The 24,422-nt window shown below is 44.4% G+C and overlaps 1 long non-coding RNA gene across 1 annotated transcript; it reads right to left on the reverse strand.

Annotated features, from left to right (window-relative positions):
* Positions 1–12,754: 12,754 nt before the first annotated feature.
* LOC140723758 (uncharacterized) lies at positions 12,755–18,150 on the reverse strand. Its single transcript, XR_012097962.1, has 3 exons — positions 17,996–18,150; positions 12,944–12,966; positions 12,755–12,856 (listed from the first exon to the last, which is right to left on the reverse strand). It is a non-coding gene; the product is annotated as an uncharacterized lncRNA (long non-coding RNA).
* Positions 18,151–24,422: the final 6,272 nt, after the last annotated feature.

Genomic DNA, 24,422 nt, shown 5'->3' on the forward strand with positions numbered 1-24,422 from the left:
GATGGCGACCCCCATGCCTCACACGCAGCGCTGCCCGACCCCGCTCGCGGTTCAGACTTACAGACCTTGGCGAAGTGGCCCTTCTTCCCGCAGCTGGAGCAGGTCGCTTCTTGGGCCGGGCAGCGTTTTCGGGAGTGCTTTTCGAGTCTGCAGAAGTAACACTGCGCGGACTTACGACTGGCAGCGACTGTGGTCGGTTTCGGGGAGTTCGTGGGGATCGCGTGGCTGGACAGCGTCAGCATTGTGTAGAGCAGCCTCCAGCGTGTCGGCCGACTCGATCGCCGAGCGTAAGGTAAGATCGCCATTTTTCAGCAGCCGCTGGCGCACGTACACTGACCTGATCCCCGTAACGAAGGCGTCTCGTACTAGCAGCTCCACATGTTGTTCCGCCGTCAGTCCTCTGCAGTCGCAAGTTCGCACGAGTGTCTGTAGGGCTCGGAGAAACTGCCCGCTCGACTCGTCGGGTCGCTGTCGCCGTGCCGCTAAGCGATGTCTTGCGTAGACAGTGTTCACCGGCCGTAGGTACTGTCTTTTGAGGGCGTCCAGTGCCCCTTGGTAGGTCGGCAGGTCTCTGATAAGGGAGAATACTTTTGGACTTTTTCTGGATAGTAGTATTTTGTACATTGTGGCAGGCTCAGTCACTGGAATCGCTTCCAAGTATGATTGGAAGCATGCAAGCCAGAGTTCAAAGGCAAGAGCTGCTTCTGGGGCTTGGGGGTTCAAGTCTAATTTTTCCGGACGTAAAATACTTTCCAGGTTTTAAAACTTCCAGCCAATAAAATTGATGCACCATCAATAACTCTCGGAGACGTGAGGCGAGATATAGGCTTTTATTGGCTGGAAGAAAGATCAAGCAACAATTGACCACCACACTCAATCCTGGAGACTGAGGCCAGGGCTCAGTCTCCAATCGCTTTTATACCGGGGTCCGTGGGAGGAGCCACAGGAGCAGTCAGCGGGGGCGGGGGGGGGGGGCGTGTGTAGTTCACCACAGTCAAATTGACTGCTGGAAACTCGTCAAATGGTATTTCATATATAAAGTTTGATTTATGTCTGCACATTATGGGCCCTGCACATTACACTGTTGAGGGAAATGATGGGGTTGACTGTTTAGCAACAAAAGCTGTTAAATGTTAAGCTGTGGATATAGACCTTCCACTTAGCAAATGAGAAGCTAAAGAGTTGGTACTTTTAAGAATTAGGGGCTTATAGCAAGACATGTAGGATAATGGACATAAGGACAGACACCTTTACAGAATACATAAACCTGTTGGGTTTATAGAAGAAGGGCTTAAAACAAGGGAATGAATGATATTGACATGACATAGAAATGCCCACACTATGCTTAATTATGCCTTGTATTGTCGTGGTTTTTCGTGCTTTACAAATGACCAGGAGACGCAGAAGATTCTTCAAGAAGGGTTAAACTTTAATTTGCAAATCAAAGCTGAGACAGTCATTGAGCTAGCCGCTGATTGCTATGGGCTCTGCATGTATCCAATTGAATGTAGACGACAATAGCATATATTAACACACCATTGTCTTTTAGCATTTCACACAGTTTTTGGTTACACAGCAAATAATACAAGTTTAGCACATAGCCAACTTCAAAGCTGACGACCTCTCCCAGCCACCTCTCACTAGCATATACCAACACACCATTGTCTCTAGCATTGCACATAGATTTTAGCATTTCACATTTTATACTCCATAATATTTTATACTCCAATGGTATCTAATTGGAAAACATTCTGTGTCATGTACATTTTGTCATTATGAAACTGTCGAAACACATACTATTTCAATATGAAGCGTATAAGGCTGAAGAAAATCAAATGCAGTATTCAGTACAATCTTTGCGAGGGTAGATAATTTTCAGATAAAAACTTTATTAAATTATGGGACTGACTTTAAATTAATTCACAGTTTGAGCTGGAAAAGACATGTAATAATTGTGTTAAACCTAAGGAAATGGCATATAAGGTAGCAAAGGTGAGTGGGATGTTGGATTATTGGGATGCTCTTAAAATCCAACAAAAGGCAACGAAGAAAGCCATTAAGAATGGTAATGACAAAATATGAGGGCAAACTGGCCAATAATATAAATCAGGATACTAAAAGTTTAGTTTTCAGTTACATGAAGAGTGAAAGGGAGATGAGAGTTGATACTGGACCACTGGAAAATGATGCTGGTGAAGTAGTAATGGGGGACAAAGAAATGGCAGATGAACTTAATGAACAATCTTCACTGTCTTTTCCGGTCAGCACCGCCCCCACTTGTCCCATTTAACCTGTCTCATTACGAGTGGACTTTAGGACCCGGGGGAGCTCAGGACCCGCCGTCCGCAGCTGCTGCTGAATCCCCGGTGTTTCTGTTCGGTTGACAGATGCGATGAACGAGTTAAAATTAATCGATCGACAATTCTCATGTCGTGTTTATTTCACTCCATGGAACCATAGAACACTATAGCACAGAAAACAGGCCATTTGGCGCTTCTAGTCTGTGCGGAAACTTATATTCCGCTCGTCCCATTGACCTGCACCCAGTCCATAACCCTCCAGACCTCTCCCATCCAGGTATCTATCCAATTTATTCTTAAAACTTAAGAGTGAGCCCGCATTTACCACGTCAGATGGCAGCTCATTCCACACTCCCACCACTTTCTGAGTGAAGAAGTTCCTCCTAATGTTCCCCCTAAAGCTTTCCCCTTTCACCCTAAAGCCATGTCCTCTCATATTTATCATTCCTAATCTAAATGGAAAGAACCTGCTCGCATTTACTGTCTTTACCCCCCGTAATTTTGTAAACCTCTATCAAATCTCCCCTCATTCTTCTACGCTTCAAGGAATAAAGTCCTAACCTGTTCAATCTTTCCCTGTAACTCAAATCCTGAAGACCTGGCAACATCCTAGTAAATCTCTGCACTCTTTCAATCTCTCCAACCTCTCCATGGATACCTCATGTCTGAACTAACCTCCCATGTGGGACCTTGTCAAAGGCCTTACAAAAGTTCATGTAGACAACATCCTCAGCCTTTCCTTCACCTACTTTCTTGGTAACCTCTTCGAAAAACTCTTCAAGATTCATTAAACACGATCTACCATGCACAAAGCCATACATATCCTTAATCAGCCCTCGGCTGTCCAAATACGTGTAAATCTGATCTCTCAGAACATCTTCCAATAATTTACCTACTACTGATGGCAGGCTCACTGGCCTGTAATTACCTGGTTTACTATTGGAGCCTTTTTTAAACAATGGAATAACAAGAGCTACCCTCCAATCCTCCGGCACTGCACCCGTGGCTGAGGACATTTTAAATATTTCTGCCAGGGCCCCTGCAATTTCTACACTAGTCTCTCTTAAGGTCTGAAAAAATATCAAGTCAGGCCCGGGGGATTTATCTACCTTTATTCGCTGTAAGGCAGCAAGCATCTCCTCCTCTTTAATCTACAAATGCTCCATGACACTACTGCTTGTTTCCCTTCCTTCCATATACACTATGCCAGTTTCCTGAGTAAATACCGATGTAAAAAAACTGTTTAAGATCTCCCCCATCTCGTAAGGCTCCACACAGTGACGACCACTCTGATCTTCTCGGGGACCAATTTTGTCCCTTACTATCCTTTTACTCTTAATATACTTGTAGAAACCCATTCAGGTTTTCTTTCACAATATCTGCCAAAGCCACCTCATGTCTTCTTTTTTTCTTCCTGATTTTCTTCTTTAGTATTTTCTTACGTTTTCTATACTCTTTAAGGAACTCATTTGCTCTTTGTTGCTTCTACCTGCTATACACTTCTCACTTTTTCTTTACCAGATCGCCAAAATCCCTTGAAAACCAAGGTTCCCTATACCTGTTAACTTTGTCTTTAATCCTGGCAGGAAAATGCAAACACTGCACCCTCAAAATTTCACATTTGGAGGCCTTCCACTTAGTGAACACATCCTTGTCAGGAAAAAAAACTTATCCCAATCCACTCTTCCTAGATCTTTTTTCATTTCCACAAAATTAGCCCTTCTGCTATTTAGAACGTCAACTCGAGGACCAGGCCTATCTTTATCCATCATTAACTTGAAACTAATGACATTATGGTCACTGGACACAAAATGTTCACCTACACATACTTCTGTCACCTGACCTGTCTGGTTTCCTAATAGGAGATAAAGTATTGCATCCTTTCTCGTAGGTACCTCTATATATTGATTTAGAAAACTTTCCTGAAAACCTTTCACACAATCCAAGCCCTTTTACAGTTTGGGAGTCCCATTTAATATGAGGAAAGTTAAAATCCCCTACTATTACAACTTCCTGCTTCTTACATTGGTCTACTATCTTTATACAGGTTTGCTACTCCAACTCTCCTTGACTATTGGGCGGTCTGTAATACACCCCTATTAGTGTGGTCACACCTTTCCCGTTCCTCAGCTACACCCATATGTGCTCTGTAGATAAGCCCTCCGGGCTGTCCGGTCTACGCACAGCTGTGATATTTTCCCTGACTAGTAATGCCACTCCTCCCCCTTTCATCCCTCCCCCTCTATCACGTCTGAAACAACGAATATTTCTATCATGTATAAACCTTAGGTGGGAGGTTATCTTTTTGTATTAATGTATTAAAAATAAATTATACATTCTGCCAATGCAACCTCTTACTAAAGGATTCTTATTCACGTCTTAATAAGCTGGTAAGGAAGGCGGGCTCTGTCGTGGGCAAAGAACTGGACAGTTTAACATCGGTAGCTGAGCGAAGGGCGCTGAGTAGGCTAAGGTCAATTATGGAAAACCCTGAACATCCTCTACATAGCACCATCCTGAGACAGAGAAGCAGTTTCAGCGACAGGTTACTATCGATGCAATGCTCCTCAGACAGGATGAAGAGTTCAATACTCCCCAATGCCATTAGGCTTTACAATTCTACCGCCAGGACTTAAGAACTTTTTAAAAGCTATTATTAATGCTTTTTGAGATAGTGATTTAGATGCATATCATATTCTTTACTGAGTTAAGTATTGTATGTAATTAGTTTTGCTACAAGTGTATGGGACATTGGAAAAAAGTTGAATTTCCCCATGGGGATGAATAAAGTATCTATCTATCTATCAAATCAGATTCCTGCATATATGGAAATTTAGATAATTATTTTTGTAAAAAATGTCTAACCTGAAGGTATTGCAGAAAATGTGTATGAGAGAATACTTGCTAATTAACTCTTCAAAAGTCATCAATCGACCATCACAAAATAAATGAAAATAAAAATAAATAAATCTGCAAAAAGAAAAACAGATCCCCTTAATCACTAAAGATTAAATAAGTTTGGGAGAGAGAACTTAATATGACCTTTGTTAATGAAGATGGTCAATTCTTCTTTGATATGTGCCAGTCACTGTTTAATTCAATTTAAAATTGTTCACTGTTACTATTTAACAAAGGAGAGACTGTCCAAAATATTTCCTAACATAGACAATTATTGCGATAGGTGTAAAACTGAAGTAGCCACTTTTTCACATATGTTCTGGTTATGCTCTTCATTATTTTCTTTTGGAAATCTTTGTTTTCTACAATTTCTAAAGTTCTGAAAATTAATTTACAACCTAATGTATAAACCTTTGATTTCTGTCTATACATGCAGTCCTCGCATGACCTTTATCCTCCTCCACCTCACTATCTGCTCTAACACTCTGGTTCCCCTCCCTCTGCAAATTTAGATTAAATTCCCTGGAGCAGCACGAGCAAATCTACCAGCAAGGATGTTAGTCCCCCTCCAGTTCAGGGGCAAACCGTCCCGTCGGAACAGGTCCCACCTTCCCGGGAACAAAGGCCAATTGTCCAGAAACATGAAACCCTCCCTCCTGCACCATCTCATTAGCCACGTTTTAGCTGCACTCTCCGCACATTTATATTTACAGGGACTTTACTCCTGACGCCGGTCCCGGGACCCGACCCGTTTACAGACCCGGAGCGGAACTGGAGCAGACTCTCAGCCACTGGTTTCCATCCCAGGTCGCGGAGAAAGGATAAAGTTTCCCCGTGAATTTATTCCCAGTGAAGGTGTGGAGATGGGACTTGGTCTCCGCGTTGTAAAATGAAACTGTCCCGGACTCGTAACTGAGATAAACTCCCACCCTCCCGGGGATGGGACCGGCAGCGAGATGGGCCCCGGGGGAGGTGAGAACACGGAACACGTCATAATCCCGATGTAACACGTCACCATACCGCCCGATGACCCAGAATCCGGTCTCCGGTCTCAGGCTAACCCATCCCTTCCTCTTCACAGACTCTGCGGCGACTCCCAGCCACCAGCTCCGATTCCCCGCCACCTCCACCTCCCAGTAATGTCTCCCCGATGTGAATCCCTCCGATCCTAGCACACAAGCCCAGTGTGTGAATCTTTTCCCGGTGTCAGGGAGATTTCTCCAGGACCCGGTCCATCTCACACTCTTCCGATCCTCAGATACCTCGAGCCGCGGATTCGCCGTTTCCACATCCAGGGTGACAGAGACTGGGGGGAGAAGCAGAGAATTAGAGAGTCCCCGGGGATCGGGGGGAGACTTGGGCAGGGCGGCCCCGGGACCGGGGGAAAGGCCGCTGGGCCTCAGGCGCGGTCGGGTGGCCGACACGAACCTTTGATTCGACAAAAGCGGTTGGACAACTAATGTCTCCCCAAGGGTTTTCCGCTGGACAGGGGAAACATCCTCCCTCATTCATGCCTGTTGACCCATGAAAGAATTTTGTGTTTCCATAAGATCTCCCCTCATTCTTTCAAACAGGGAACAGAGAACATAGAGCAGTACAGCACAGGAACAGGCCCGTCATACAATGTTCCCATTCATTTGTGAGTGTGAAGTGGGGGAGTTTGATGGTTTGAGACAGTAAAGGAGGTGATAATGGGAACCAGTAGGGGAGAGATGAATGGCAGATTGAACCAGGAGGGGGAGGGGTGGAAAGCCTGTGGGTGAACTGTGTGTGTAGACGTAATGAGAAGGTGCAGGGGGCAAAGATGGCAGATGAGGATCCCTTTGTCCCCTTTCCCACAACCCCATCACGTGCAGCCCCTCATGAGGAAAGGGGATAAATTTTCAGGGAACCTTTAAGCAACACAATTCCTGATGAAGAGTTTCAGTCTGAAAAGTCGAATGTTTACTCCTTTCCATAGAAACTTCCCGGCCTGCTGTTCCCGCAACAATTTGTGTGTGTTACTCCGCTTTAAATATACTCAATTATTTGGCCTCCACAGCTGCCTGAGGCAGATTCACTATCCTGTGGATAAAGGAATTCCTCTTCATCTCTGTCCTAAATAGACATCCCTATAGTCGCAGGCTGTGCTTACCGTTCTCGACCCACCCACATCCTCCCAACATCAACTCTCTCCCGACAGGTGTCAGAGAGATCTGGCGAGACCCTTCATCAGGACCTGTGTAGCTTGGATTACCAGCATCTGCAGATTTCCTCCTGTTTGATTTTTAAAGCAGAAGTTGATAAGTAAACTTCTTGATTAGTCGGAGTCTCAAAAGTTATGGGGAGGAGGCGGGAGAATAGGGTTGAGGGGGATAATAAATCAGCCATTCTTCTAAACTCCAGTGAGTATAGGCACAGAACCATCAAACACTCCTTATATGTGAACTCTTTCATTCCTGGAGTAATTCCTGTGAACCTCCTGTACCCTTTCCAATGCCAGCACATCTTTTCCAATAGAAGGGTCCCAAAACTGCACACAATACTCTAAGTGTGGTCTGACCATTACATCCTTGCTCTTGTATTCTAGTCCTCTCGAAATGAATTCTGATATTGAATTTGCCGATCTTATCACTGACACAAACTGCAAGTTAACCTTCAGCCTGCACAAGGACACCCAAGTCTCTTTGCACTTCTGATTTTTGAATTTTCTCTCTGTTTAGAAAATTGTCTATGCCTTTATTCCTTCTACCAAAGTGCATGCATGACTTCCCTACCCGATAATCCATCTATCACTTATTTGCCCATTTCCTGATCTGTCTCTGCCCTTCCCCAGATTCTGAGCTTCTGCAGCACTACTTGCCCCTTCACCTATCTTCATATCATCTGCAAGCTTGGCCACAAAGGCAACAGTTCTGTCATCCAAATCGTTCTTTGTCTATCTTGGCTTTGTGTTCCTCGAAGAATTCCAACAGATTTGCCAGGCAAGATTTCCCCTTAAGGGAAGGCATGCTGTATTTGCCCTATTTTATCATGAACTTCCATGTACCCAAAAGCTTGTCCTTAATAGTGGATTCCATTATCTTCCCAAGCAGACCACATCCAGACTAACTCACGTATAATGTTTCCTCAGCTGCTCTCCCTTCTTAAAGTCTGAGGTGACCTTTCCAATTTCTAATCTTGAATGACCAAGTATCAAGTGATTCTTGAAAGATCATTACTAATGACCCCATATTCTCTTCAGTTAACTCTTTCTGAACACTGGGATGTAGTCTATCTGGTCCAGGTACCTTCAGATCTTCAATTGTCCCATGCACTTTCTCTTCAGTAACAGCAACAACACTCATTTCTGTCCCCTGACACTCTCACACTTCTGACATTCATCTAGTATCATTCACAGTGAGGATTGACACAAAATGTTAAATAAGTACCTCTGCCATGTCTTTTGTCATATTTCTCCTCTCTGGTGTCATTTTCTAGGGGTCCAATATCCACTCTTGCCTCTCTTTTACTCTTTACATTTTTGTGTCCTCTTGAGTATTGTTGGTAAGCTTTCTCTCATAACTCATTTTCTCTCCTTATGGATTTGTAATTCCTTTCTGTTGGTTGTCAAAATCTTCTCGATACTCCGACATCCTGCTGATTTCTGCTCTATTGTAAGCCCTCTCTTTCACTTCTATGCTGTCTCTGACTTCCCTTGTCAAACACGGTTACCTCATCCTTCCTGTATAATAATACTTCATCTTTCCGAATTGCCCCTGGAACTCCAGTCTTTGTTGTTCTGCAATCATCCCTGCTCATGTCCCCTTCCAATCTACTTTGGTCAGCTCCTCCCTCATGCCTCTGTAATTAACATTCCTCCACTCTAATACTGATACATCTGACTTTATCTCACACTGTGGGGTGAATTCTATCATTTTATGATCACTGCTTCCTGAAGGTTCTTTGAACTGAATCTCCCAAATCATATCTGGTTCATTATACAAATCCTTCACTGGAATTCTCTTTCTCCCATTGGGCTCAACCACAAGCTGTTCTAAAAAGCCATCTCGGGAGGCATTCTACAAATTCTCCCTCATGGAATACAGCACCATCCCAATCTACCTCTTGAAATCCCCCATTCAGATCGTCACCTTGCCTTCTTTCCATCTCGTGGTGTAATTTGTATCCCATCTCTAACCTGGCTACTGTATATGGGGGGGGGGGGCTTGGGATAAAAGCAGAGAGTGGATAAACTTGGACTATTCAGCTGTAGTGTAGGATGTTCAGGTATGGCCCGTTATTGAGGTAAATAATTCATAAGGGGCTTAAATATTTTTTTTTACAAGAAATGGGAGTACAGAACCAGAGGGCTCAGATTGAAAGTGAGATGGGAAATTTTTATGTGGTCTATGGGAGAGGGAGGTTGGTAAATGGAATTTGCCATCAGACGCTGTAGAAACAGGTAACAATAAAATATTTTAAAATAAATTTGGGCAGGTACACACATAGGAAATGGTTAGAGGGATAGAGGGGCAAACAGAGGCCAATGAGACATGTTCTAGAAGACATCTTAGTCTTTCAGATTGATGAAGTGGGCCGTGGGTTAAACATCCATAAAACCCTCCGAGATCATCCTCCTGAGGAATCTCACCCCGGAGTCTGTCTGTGAAGTGTTGATGTGACGTCACGTCAGAGGGCAGCTCAGTGCCACAGAACAGACAGACTGGGTAAGGATGGCAGATTTCAATCCTAAATGGGAATTAGTGCCTATTTCTGTGGCCGTGTGTCACACTCTAATAGTATGTATGGGTTGTGTTGCTGTGTGTGTGTGTGTGTGTGTGTGTGTGTGTGTGTGTGTGTGTGTGTGTGTGTGTGTGTGTGTGTGTGTGTGTGTGTGTGTGTGTGTGTGTGTGTGTGTGTGTGTGTGTGTGTTGATTGTGGTAAATATCTGTGTGGTAAGTATACATTGCTGAGGCTCTGACTACAATCTGCCAATCCTTCCTGTGTGTGTGTGTGAGGGAGCTTTGCCATGCCGGTTATGCTGTGTGTGCTTCTCCCGAGATGAAATCTTGACCCATGTCAATGCTTGTTGCTGTGTTCGAGCTCATTCTCACAATGCTTCAGTGTAGTGGTCTTATAACCATAAGACACAGGAGCAGAATTAGGCCATTTGCCTATCGAGTCTGCTCCGCCATTCAAACATGGCTGATCGTTTTTTCCCTCCTCAGCCCCAGTACCTGGCCTTCTCCCCGTAACCTTTTATGCTGTGTCCAATCTAGAACCTATCAATCTCTGCTTTAAATACACACAACAAGTTCCACAAATTCACCAGCCGCTGGCTCAAATTTCTTTGTATCTGTTTTAAATAGACACCCCTCCATCTTGAGGCTGTGCCGTCTTGTCCTAAACTCCACCACCATGTGAAACATCCTTTCCACATCTACTCTGTCTAGGACTTTCAACATTCGAAAGGTTTCAATGAGATCCCCCCCCTCATCTTTCTAAATTCCAGCGAGTACAGACACAGAGCTATCAAACGTTCCTCATATGAGAACCCTTTCATTCCTGGAATCATCCTTATGAAATGAACCTTCTGCAATGCCAGCACATCTTTTCTTAGATGAGGAGCCCAAAATTGTTCACAATACTCAAGGTGAGGCTTCACCATTGCCTTATAAAGTCTCAGCATCACATCCCTGCTCTTGAATTGAATGCTATCTAAACCCCTTGAATTGAACGCTAACATTGGATTTGCCTTCCTCACCACTGACTCTACCTGCAAGTTAACCTTTAGTGTGTTCTGTAGAATGACTGCTAAGTCCATTTTCATCTCAGCTTTTTGGATTTTCTCCCCATTTGAAACAAAAAATCCGCACATTATTTCTACTACCGGAGTGCATGCCCATGCATTTTCCAACATTGTATATCATTTCCCACTTTCTCTCCCACACTCCTTATCCAAGTCCTTGTCCAGCCTACCTGTATCCTCAACACTACCAGCCCCTCCACCAATCTCTGTATCGTATGCAAACTCGGAAACAAAGCCATCTATTCTCGGACAAGAGGGTATGAATTCAGGATTGAAGGACGTCCTTTTAGAACTGAGATGCGGAGAAATTACTTTAGTCAATGTGTGGAAAATCCGTGGTATTTGTGGCCACAAGTGGCTGTTGAGGCCAAGTCATATTTAAGGCAGAGATAGATAGGTTCTTGATTAGCCAGGGCATCAAAGGGTATGGGATGAAAACAGCGAGTGGGGATGACTGGAAGAATTGGATCTGCCCATGATTGAATGGTGGAGCAGACTCGATGGGCCGAATGGCTTACTTCTGCTCCTATATCTTAAGGTCTATTCCATCAGCTAAATCTTGATATACAGCGTAAAATGAAGGTGTCCTGACACTGAACCCTGTGGAACACGAGTCACTGGCAGCCAACCAGAAAAGGATCCCTTTACTCTCATTCGCTGTTTCCTACCAATCAGCCAATGTTCTAACCATGCCTGTAACTTTCCTGTATTACCATGGCCACTGAACTTGGTTCTGAGATTCCAAATATACAACACGCACTGCATCCTCTTTACCTATCCTACTTGTAATCTCCTCAAAGAATCCCAACAGGTTTGTCAGGCAGGATATTCCCTTAACGAAGCCATGCTGACTTGTCCTATCTTGTCCAGTGTCACCAAGTATTCCATCACCTCATACTTAACAACTGACTCCGATTTCTTCCCAACCACAGAGGTGAGGCTAACTGGTCTATAATTTCCTTTCTGCTGTCTTCCTCCTTACTTAAAGAGTTAAGTGACATTTGCCATTTTCCAGTCCTCTGACACCATGCCAGGGTCCAACAGTTTTGAAAGATCTTTTCCAATGTCTCCACAATGTCTACTGCAACCTCTTTCAGAACACTAGGGTGCAGTTCATGTGGTCCAAGTGACTTATGTACATTTAGGTCTTTCAGCTTTTTGAGCACCTTCTCCCTTGTAACAGTAACTGCACTCACTTCTCTCCCTCGCACTCTTCAACAGCGGGCACAGTGCTCGTGCCTTCCACGGTGAAGACTGGTGCAAAATATTTAGTTTATCTGCCAAGTCTTTATCCCGCGTTATTATATATCCTGCCTCATTTTCTAGCAGTGCTATATCCACTCTCATCTCTGTTTTATTTGTTTACAAAACTTGAAAAACTATTTGATATTGTTTGCCAGCTTGTTTTACAAAGACAGGTGTGTATAAAGGGCCTGAAGAATCTTGGGAGACCAGAGTCACTCCAACCACAAACAGTAGCACTTGCTACCATCCGGGATACGGTACCGCAGCATAAAAGTCAGGAGCACAGGCTCCAGGGACAGCTTCTTCAACCAGGCCATCAGACTGATTAACTCATGCTGAGACAACTGTATTTCTATGTTATATTGACTGGCATGTTGTGTGACAGTGATGGCTCCCGGTCGGTGGGGTTGATGTGGAATTAACTTCAAGTCCCCTTCAGCCCTGTATTACAGACAATCTTTGCCTCAAATTATAACTGAATTGTGTCTCATAAACAAGGAAAAATGAATCTTTGTAAGTTTTACCTCGCTTAATAGCATCAAGTTTTTCTCTCAGCACTGTGTCCAACAAATAGGGATGATAGAATTTTTCAACCGGTAGGGCCTCATCTGTCACTGACAATTCCTGGACATCGTCACTGATTCTGTAAATATTAAACTGCTGGTGATAAACTGGAATTTTGAACTATTTTACAAATCCATACAGGGTGTCAGTAAATATCATGTCCTACCTTCTGTTCCGACGAGCTTCCTCCTGAAATAAATAAAACACAAATCTGATTCGACTTGGACTTACTGTCCACATCATGAATTTAATCCAAATCATTACAAGGTGTTGAAAATTCCGACTCCCACAGTCACAAACACACACCAGCAATACAGAACCATGGGGTAAATTACAGGGAATGCTTCTGAAAGTTAGACCATTACTGAGAGGATGAAGCTTACAGGAAAGACAGGACAGGCTGTGCATTTTCATCTGGAAAAGATGTCAGAATGATAAAATGGAACAACTTAAGATTAGTGATGGATTTGATTGCGCGAAGGTGGAAGAAGTACCTCAGTAATGGCTAACACGAGAAGACACAGGTGCTTGAAAGTAGTATGGTGGAGATGTCCGGGCTAAGTGTTTTGGATTGGGTGGAATAAACTGCTGGCAGCGAAGGTGGAGGTGGATGCGATAGGGTCTTTCAAGAGATTCTACGTAGGTACATGGAGCTTTGAAAAATAGACAGCTATGGGTAACTGGAGGTAATTTCTAAAGTAAGAAGATGTTCAGCACAGCATTGTGGGCCAAAGAGACTGTATTGTGCTGTAGGTTTTCTTTGTTTCTATGTTTCTATTTATGGGGAGACCTTCAGTCAAAGATAAAATGCCAGGAGGTTTTTAACAAATCCCACAAGAAATTTAGTGAAGAGGATGTGGAACTCAGTGCCACAGGAGTGGTTGAAATGGAACATCAGAGATTGAATGTAATGGGGAGGCTGGATAAACACGTGAGGGACCAGGGAGCTCGGGGCATTGTTGCTGGGTGCAGTGAGTAACCATATAACCATACAACAATCAGAGCACGGAAACAGGCCATTCTGGCCCTCCTAGTCCGTGCTGAACTCTTAATCTCACCTAGTCCCACCTACCCGCACTCAGCCCATAACCCTCCTCTCCTTTCCTGTCCATATACCTATCCAATTTTACCTTAAATGACACAACTGAACTGGCCTCTACTACTTCTACAGGAAGCTCATTCCACACAGCTATCACTCTCTGAGTAAAGAAATACCCCCTCGTGTTTCCCTTAAACTTTTGCCCCCTAAATCTCAAATCATGTCCTCTCGTTTGAATCTCCCCTACTCTCAATGGAAACAGCCTATTAACGTCAACTCTTTCTATCCCTCTAAACATTTTAAATACCTCGATCAAATCCCCCCTCAACCTTCTACGCTCCAATGAATAGAGACCTAACTTGTTCAACCTTTCTCTGTAACTTAAGTGCTGAAACCCAGGTAAAATCCTAGTAAATCGTCTCTGCACTCTCTCTAATTTATTGATATCTTTCCTATAATTCGGTGACCAGAACTGCACAATATTCCAAATTTGGCCTTACCAATGCCTTGTACAATTTTAACATTACATCCCAACTTCTGTACTCAATGCTCTGATTTATAAAGGCCAGCGTTCCAAAAGCTTTCTTCACCACCCTATCTACATGAGACTCCACCTTCAGGGAACTATGCACTGTTATTCCTAGATCTCTCTGTTCCACTGCATTCCTCAATGCCCTACCATTTACCCTGTATGTTCTATTTGGATTATTCCTGCCAAAATGTAGAACCTCACACTTCTCAGCATTAAACTCCATCTGCCAACGTTCAGCCCATTCTGCTAACCGGCATAAATCTCCCTGCAAGCTTTGAAAACCCACCTCATTATCCACAACACCTCCTACCTTAGGATCATCAGCATACTTACTAATCCAATTTACCACCCCATCATGCAGATCATTTATGTATATTACAAACAACATTGGGCCCAAAACAGATCCCTGAGGCACCCCGCTAGTCACCAGCCTCCATCCCGATAAACAATTATCCACCACTACTCTCTGGCATCTCCCATCTAGCCACTGTTGAATCCATTTTATACTCCAGCATTAATACCTAACGACTGAACCTTCTTAACTAACCCTCCATGTGGAACTTTGTCAAAGGCCTTGCTGAAGTCCATATAGACTACATCCACTGCCTTACCCTCGTCAACATTCCTCATAACTACTTCAAAAAATTCAATAAGGTTTGTCAAACATGACCTTCCACGCACAAATCCATGCTGGCTACTTCTAATCAGATCCTGTCTATCCAGATAATTATAAATACTATCTCTAAGAATACTTCCCATTAATTTACCCACCACTGATGTCAAACTTACAGGTCTACAATTGCCAGGCTTACTTCTAGAACCCTTTTTAAACAATGGAACCACATGAGCAATACGTCAATCCTCCGGCACAATCCCCGTTTCTAATGACATCTGAAAGATCTCCGTCAGAGCTCCTGCTATCTCTACACAAACTTCCCTCAAGGTCCTGGGGAATATCCGGTCAGGACCCGGAGATTTATCCACTTTTAAATTTCTTAAAAGCGCCAGTACTTCCACCTCTTTAATTGTCATAGGTTCCATAACTTCCTTACTTGCTTCCCACACCTTACACCATTCAATATCCTTCTCCTTAGTGAATACCGAAGAGAAGAAATCGTTCAAAATCTCTCCCATCTCCCTCGGCTCCACACATAGCTGACCACCCTGATTCTCTAAGGCACCAATTTTATCCCTCACTATCCTCTTGCTTTTAATATAACTGTAGAAGCCTTTCGGATTTACTTCCACCTTATTTGCCAAACCAAACTCGTAACTTATTTTAGCTTTTCTAATCTCTTTCTTAAGTTTACTTTTACATTCTTTATATTCCTCGAGCAATTCCTTTACTCCATGCTGCCTATATCTATTGTAGACATCCCTCTTTTTTCGAACCAAGTTTCTAATATCCCTTGAAAATCATGGCGCTTTCAAACCTTTAATCTTTCCTTTCAACCGAACAGGAACATAAAGATCTGTACCCTCATAATTTCATCCTTAAATGACCTCCATTTCTCTATTACATCCTTCCCATAAAACAACTTGACCCAATCCACTCTTTCTAAATCCCTGCGCATCTCCTCAAAGTTAGCCTTTCTCCAATCAAACATCTCAACTCTAGGTCCAGTCCTGTCCTTCTCCATAATTACATTGAAGCTAATGCTATTGTGATCACTGGACCTGAAGTGCTCCCCAACACATACATCTGTCAGCTGACCTATCGCATTCCCTAACAGGAGATCCAACACTGCCCCATCTCTAGTCGGTACTTCTATGTATTGTTGCAAAAAACTATCCTGCACACATTTCACAAACTCTAAACAATCCAGCCCTTTTCCAGAATGAGCTTCCCAATCTATGTGTGGAAAATTAAAATCTCCCACAATCACCACCTTGTGTTTACTACAAATATCTGCTATCTCCTTACACATTTGCTCTTCCCACTCACGCTCCCCATTAGGTGGCCTATAATACACTCCTATCAGTGTTACTGCACCTTTCCCATTCCTCAATTCCACCCAAATAGCCTCCCTAGAGGAGCTCTCTAATCTATCCTTCCAAAGCACCGCCATAATATTTTCTCGGACAAGCAATGCAACACCTCCTCCTCTGGCCCCACCTACTCTATCACACCTGAAGCAACTAAATCCAGGAATATTTAGTTGCCAATCACACCCTTCCTGCAAACATGTTTCATTAATAGCTTCAACATCATAATTCCAGGTATCAATCCACGCTTTAAGCTCATCCACCTTTCTTACAATGCTCCTAGCATTAAAATAGATACATTTAAGATACTCTCCACCACCTCCTCTCTTTTCATCCCTAGCAATGCATTCAAATTTATTATCCTTTTCTTTCTTCTCCCCTACAACTTCGGGCTGAGCGCATCCCTTCTCCATCACCTGCCTTTCCTCCCTCACACACTGTCTACTTACTTGCTCTACTGGTGAACTAACCTCCTCTCCCATAGATTCCTCAAATTGATTTCCGCCTCCCCCCCCCCATCTTACTAGTTTAAAGTCTGCCCTGTAGCCCTAGCAAACCTCCCCGCTAGGATATTGGTCCCCCCAGGATTCAAGTGTAACCCGTCCTTCTTGAACAGGTCACGCCTGCCCCAGAAGAGGTCCCAATGATCCAGAAACTTGAATCCCTGCCCCCTGCTCCAATCCCTCAACCACACATTCATCCTCCACCTAATTCCATTCCTACTCTCACTGTCGCGTGGCACAGGGAGTAATCCCGAGTAGGTGGCAGGGGGCTTGTGCAGAGGGGAAATTGATAGAAGATGGACCCAATGGCCTGCTCGTGACGGAGAATGGGACACAATCCCATGTAAAACTTATCCGACAAAGTAGAGACAGTGAAAGTTTCCGTAATCTGATGGAAACCGGCTATAGAGGATAAGTCTGATGTGTGGGTCACATTCTTTGTTCTCACTCACTGAGAGAGAGATCCCCACACCCACCGCACCAGATACACTCACAGCCTGTGACTGGAACTGGGTGTTATAGGAGTTTTAGAGGATATTTAATGCGGTAATTAAGGACACAATCAGCAGCTCTGTGTTATGATCAGGGTAAATCATTTCAGAAAAGATTACATTCTGTCCTGGGATGTACAGAAGTTGTGGAATTTCAGTTTTGGGACAAAAACAACCCTGAATAGTTACATCAATTGTCTGGCGAGAAACAGTTTACTGCCATTTTTAAATGCTGTGTGTAGGAGCAACACGTCTGTTTTACGTATTTATCATGATAATCCGTCACGTGAGTGGGGACGTGGTAAAAGCAAAGGGAATAAGTTACGTATTCGTACTTTGTTCTGGGCTGTTTTGATCCTGGGAGTGGCAGATGCCATATCTTTTGTTAACCGATTCACTGCAGTTTAATTTACGAAGAATTATGCTGAAATTTTATCGTTTAAATATTGTATGTTGCTGATAAAGGATCGAATATCTGTCTCCGACATTTTAGAATGTCATTAGCGGAGTGATTGGAGGTTCGTCATGCAAGGAGAATACTCTGTGTGCGGACACCAGCAGCGGCAATTGATTTGTTGGAATTGGCCGCTGTGCTGTGTTTAGTTCAAGTATACCACTGTTCATTTAGTTCAATTTAACAGAAATAAATTGAAATGTAATCCCTCACCTTGAGAAATATCACACTGTCTTCCTGATCCATCTGTTCCTTTAACTTTGAGATTTCCTCCTGAATAATCCTCATATTCTCTTGAATCTCTCGAAGATTTTTCTGCATTGAATTTAGAATCCTCGCCTCTTCCTTCCTGAGGTCCCTGAGTAAGCTCTGCTCTTTCTCAGTGATAATCTGGCGCAGTTCAGCAAACTGGGATGTGACGTGGGTCTGAACGCTGTGTGAATGTTTCTGTCGAATGAAAGGTGAAGATTAGTTTACTGCGTTGCTGTGTTGTATTTCCTTTTGATATGAAGGTGACCATTCGGTCCATTGGGGTCCATACTACATCTGAGACATTCCCGTCAACCCCATTCCCTCACGCTTTCCTGAAACCTATTCTCCCTCATTGACCCATTAACTCCCTCCTGATTCACATCCACCCTCCCCCCACATTCACAGGGTTAATTGATAATTAACCATTCATCCAGCATGTCCTTGGAAAGTGTCTGAAACTGTCATGGCCACAGGGAGAGCATGCAAACTCCACACAGACAGCAGCAGAGGTCAGGATCGAACCCAGGTCACTGGAACTGTGATACTCTGCTATTCTGCATTAAATGGAGCAAAACTCGACAGTAATATCAGAAATTCCGCTCAGGAAGCTTCACCCGAACTCCGGAAATCTTCTCTTTCTGTTGCTGCTCCTTTTCCTGGAAGTCTGATTTCTTTTTTGTGAGAGAGTCTAAGGAAGATTTTAGCTGATCCTGGAAGTCAGAGAGTGAAGGAAATAGAAACAAAGATGCATCAAAAGAAACAGGTGATCAAACCCGATTATCACACAAAATGCCGGAGGAACACAGTGAGTCAGGCAGCATCTATTCTGGGGAAATAAACAGTCGGTGTTTCGGGATGAGACCCTTCATTAGGACTGGGAAGGAATGGGGCAGAAGCCAGAATAAAAAGGTTTGGGGATGAGAACCAGCTGACAGGTGACGGGTGAGACAACATGAGGGGGAACGTGGGGGAGAGTGATGAAGTGAGAAGCTGAGAGGGGACAGGTGGAAGTGGTAAAGGGCTGGAGATGAAGGAATCTAATACGAGAGGGCAATCGACCATGGAAGAAACGGGAAGAACTGGGCTGTTTGCGGCCCTGAACGGCGACGAGGGAGGAGGTTAGGAGTCAGGTGTAGCACTTGTCCAGTTTGCAGGTGTCAGTGCCTGGAGGGAGATCAGTGGGGAGGAGCGAGTGGATCAGGGCGATACAGTACGGCGAGCGATTCCTACAGAGAGCGGAGAGTTGCGGGGTGCGGTGGTGGGCTGTGGGACGGAGAGGCGGTAGAATCCCATCGGATATGGCGGAAATTGCAGAGAGTGATGTGTTCGTTTTGGAGGCTCATGTGATGTTTTGTAGGACAAGACAAAATAGGTTGAGTATCAAATTAACGTTACTTTTACCTTGTAGATTTTAACAGCTTCTTTAATCGGCATGAAGCGGTGTTCTCTGTGTTCCTGCGCATCTCTACAGATCAGACAGATCAGTGTCTTGTCCGTTTCACAAAACAGCTTCAGTTCTTCCTCATGTTCCTCGCAGTGAAGTTTACTTTCCTTCCCTTTCGGATCCAGGTTTAGATTTCGAGCTTCTTCAGCCAGATTTGCTAAGGCCCGACTGGCCCTGAGGGTGCGGCCAGCAAGCACCTCTCTACATTTCGGGCAGGAGTTCCTCTCCTCCCTTTCCCAATACTGTGTGATACAAGAGCGACAGAAGTTGTGTCCACACTGCAGTGGCACCGGATCGGTGAAGAAATCCAGGCAGATGGGACAAGTTACCTCCTCGCTCAAACTCTCGGCCTGTCCTTTCGAAGCCATGTTAACTCCGGCACCTCCTGATTCAGAATGCTTTCACGTTCGGGGAGCAGCTGATCCCCTGCAGTACCGCGATTGTCCACTACGCGCTCTGCAGACTCGGGGAATGAACAGGGTTTTGCTGGTTGTGTTCAGTGGAAAATCTAGCCATTTCTATGTTTAGTGTGGGATCCAAAACACATTAAAGACAAAAACACATTTAACACATTAAATGGGCAACAGATAAGAAAACTAGGCCATGGACTGTCTAAGCCCGGCTACGAGCAGAGGAGGATTGGCCATATGGCATATGGCCAACTCTTAAAAACCCAGTGCGACAAAAACGTCAGCTGAATCTCCAAAGGCATCATCCCTGCGGTCGGAGGGACCTTCCCCTGGAAGACGATTGAAGTCCTGCGCTGAAAGGAGAAGCCATGTGCCCCCCTGGGGTGGTTCACTACTACAATAACTGTGAGGCTTCCTCAGCCAACCCGGCCACTCCCTGTCCAGTGTAGAGGATCCCTGCAGTTCCAGTGGTGTCCCTGTAGTCTGGAATGCGCCAGTCGGCAGCATTCCTGTACGACAGGGGTTCCCAAACTTTTTTTTATGCCAAGGACCGATACCAGTAATCGTGGTCCCCAGGTTGGTAACCCCTGCTCTCCGGACATCTCGATTTAATGGCAGGCCAACAAGTTTCGGGCGTCTTTCCCCGAGTTGATGATCTTCCAGCAGCACTCGCTGTCGGTTTTCCTGCGCGTCCTGGGAACAGCCCGAGGATCAGTGAGCCTTCTGTCACGCAGCTGCTGTGGCACAGGCCCTTGCATCTTTGTCCACAGATCTTCGCCAGCCCACAGTCCGCAAAGAGGTGAGTGACCGTCTCGTCTCCACTGCAGTAATCTCGGGGCAGCGCGCTGTGGGAGTGATCTCAGGGCATGCAGCAAGGATCAGACTGGGAGGGGCCCTCTCGTCTCCACGGCAGTAATCCCGGGGCAGCGCGCTGTGGGAGTGAACTCCGGGCATGCAGCAAGGATCAGACTGGGAGGGGACCTCTCGTCTCCACGGCAGTAATCTCGGGACAGCGCGCTGTGGGAGTGATCTCCGGGCATGCAACAAGGATCAGACTGGGAGGAGCCCTCTCGCCGCCAGACAGGCGAGGTCTTGCTGCCTGTCGGTGAGATCTGGTGATGAGGCATTCTGCCAGATGGTCTGGACTGTCTGCTCAGGGAACCACTCCACTGTGTCCATCCAGTCCTTCTCCTGCAGTAACTGCAGGACATTCCGTGCTGACCACTGTCTGATGTTCTTGTGGTCAAAGCCGCTGGTCTGAAAGAACTGTCACCAATTTCATTAACACAAGGTTCACATGGAGAAGCTTCCTGACTGAGACAGACACAGTCTCACAGGGTATTTACAGGGTAGGGGCAGGAATGATGTTTCCCCTGGCTGGGCAGTGGAACCAGGGATCACAGACTCAAAATCCGAGATCACCTCAGCAGGACTGAGATGAGGAGAAATTTCCCCACCCACAGTGCAGTGAAAATTTGGAGTTTTCTTCACGTTTTCTAAATTAAACGGACATATTTACGGGCTTGCCGATGTTCGGAACGTTGCAGGAAAGTGGCGCTGAGGGCAAAAATCAGATATGTTCTGAGTGAGAAGCAGAACAGCTCATCATGAATGGCCACGCCTGCTCCTGTTTCTTATTTTCTAAAGCACGAGTTTACCTTTGCGCCTTGTTCTCCCTTGGCCTTCAGCCTGTCGGATTGCACAGGGGAGCGGTGAGTGCTCCAGAGATCCATCAGCAGCCGCTGCGGTTATTTCATGCTCCTGTTATTTATCCTGTTTCTGTAAGAAATCCGCTTTATCTCCATGAATTTCCAAAGTCATGAATCACTCGGAAAGCATATCAAGGATCCGTGTAAATATTTGATTATTTCCTTCTGCTAGCTTACAGGCTTCAACTAAAGCTTTCAGCTCTGCCTGTTGTGCCAAGGTACCAGGAGCCATCTGTCCTGATGGCATTACTTTTCTGTGACAACAGGCCGACCAGCCATTCAAATTCCTACCTAACAAAGCAGCTCCCCAATGGGTGTCAGGCCTGGTCACTGCATAGGAGACTGGAAACAGTCAGTGACCCCAAAACATGCACAGGTGAAGTGTTACTTCTCCTGGGGGTGACTGTTCGGGACCTTGAATATTGCTATGTGAGTACATGAATAACCAGGTGTAGCACCTGTTGAGATCAGACGTAGATTGGAAGCAGAGATTGGACAAACCTGTGCTGTTTTCTTTCAAGCTGCGGCACCTGAAGGGAGATCTAACCAATGTTTGCAGGATTACAGAGTCATAGATAGACTAGACACAGGACTGAATAATCACAGACTAGGTAGCATGCAATTACACTGAGTGGGGATAAGTTGGAAGTAGATGTGTGGGGCAAGTTTTTGTTGGTGCATTGTGGTGGGTGCATGAAATGCCCTTCCAGGGGTGATACTCGAGGTAAATATGACAGAGGGAATCAAATGTCTCTTAAATAAATACATGAGTATGCAGAGAATGGACACGTGGGGACATTATTTTGGCTGATTGCGTTAGTATAGTGGGGCATTAAATGATAAATTAATGGCATGTTTCCGGACTGTGTTCTTAAAGTGTTCGATGGTGATAGGAATATTGTTCCACCCTTGGACTAGATACAGTAAATCCGGCTGATCACATCAGTTCTTCTGCAATCTCCATCACTATTCTCACCCTTACAGCAATAAATCAAACCTACAATCCTTGCCTGACAGTTCAATGTAAATTTATTGTCAATTTCCGCATGTTACCACACACATCAAGTAGATTAAATTTCTTGTTGCTGCTTAGATGAAAACAAGCTCTACAGATTTTATGAAAATCTACACAAGAAGACACAAAGACGGAGAAACAGCCAAGGTGTAGGAAAAAGAAAATTTGAAAGAAAAAAATAGAGGAAATCATTGAGTTGTGAACTCCTTGAAAGTAAGCCTGTAGGTTGTGGAATCAGCTGAGATTTTTTGGTGATTTAGGTTATCCACAATGGTTCAGGAGCATTATGGTGTAGGGTAACAGCCTCTACCAATAGGATTCCTAAATGGTCATTGAATCTTTGGAAACTACCTCACATATTTTAACCCAGGCAATCCATTCATATTCTATATCTTCACAGTATAACCATATAACTATATAACAATTACAACAGACCATTGGTAACAGACCATCTCGGCACTTCTAGTCCGTGCCGAACGCTTACTCTCACCTAGTCCCACCTATCTGCACTCAGCCCATAACCCTCCATTCCTTTCCTGTCCATATACCTACCCCATCTTCTTTAATGACAAAATCTAACCTGCCTCAACCACTTCTACTGGAAGCTCATTCCACACAGCTACCACTCTCTGAGTAAAAAAGTTCCCCCTGGTGTTACCCCTAAACTTTTGCCCCCTGACTCTCAACCCATGTACTCTTGTTTGAATCTCCCCTACTCTCAATGGAAAAAGCCTATCCACGTCAACTCTATATATTCTCCTCATAATTGTAAATACCTCTATCAAGTCCCCCCTCAAACTTCTACGTTCCAAAGAATAAAGATCTACCTTGTTCAACCTTTCTCTGTAACTTAGGTGCTGAAACCCAGGTAATATTCTAGTAAATCTCCTCTGTACTCTCTCTATTTTGTTGACATCTTTCCTATAATTCGGTGACCAGAACTGCACAGAATACTCGAAATTTGGCCTTACCAATGCCTTGTACAATTTTAACATTACATCCCAACAATGCTCTGATTTATAAAGGCCAGCATAACAAAAGCTTACTTCACCAACCCATATACATGAGATTCCACCTTCAGGGAACTATGCACCATTATTCCTAGATCACTCTGTTCTACTGCATTCCTCAATGCCCTACCTTTTACCATGTATGTCCTATTTTGATTAGTCCTGACAGAATGTAGCACCTGACACTTATCAGCATTAAACTCCATCTGCCATCTTTCAGCCCACTCTTCTAACTGGCCTAAATCTCTCTGTAAGCTTTGAAAACCTACTTCATTATCCACATCGCCTCCTACCTTAGTATCATCCTCATACCTGCTAATACAATTTACCACCCCATCATCCAGATCATTAATGTATATGACAAACAACATTGAACCCAGTACAGATACCTGAGACACACCACTAGTCACTGACCTCCAACCTGAAAAACAGTTATCCACCACTACTCTCTGGCATCTCCCATCCAGCCACTGTTGAATTCATTTTACTACTTCAATATTAATACCAAACGATTGAACATTCCTAACTAATCTTCCATGTGGAACCTTGTCAAAGGCCTTACTGAAGTCCATATAGACAACATCCACTGCTTTACCCTCGTCAACCTTCCTAGTAACCTTTTCAAAAAATTCAGTAAGCTTTGTCAAACCTGCCCTTCCACGCACAAATCCATGTCGACTGTTCCTTATCAGACCCTGTCTATCCAGCTAATTATATATACCATCTCTAAGAATACTTCTCATTAATTTACCCACCACTGACGATAAACTTACAACTTACTGATAATTGCTAGGTTTATT

Source organism: Hemitrygon akajei, unplaced genomic scaffold (genome assembly GCF_048418815.1).
Source record: "Hemitrygon akajei unplaced genomic scaffold, sHemAka1.3 Scf000133, whole genome shotgun sequence".
Lineage (NCBI taxonomy): Eukaryota > Metazoa > Chordata > Chondrichthyes > Myliobatiformes > Dasyatidae > Hemitrygon > Hemitrygon akajei.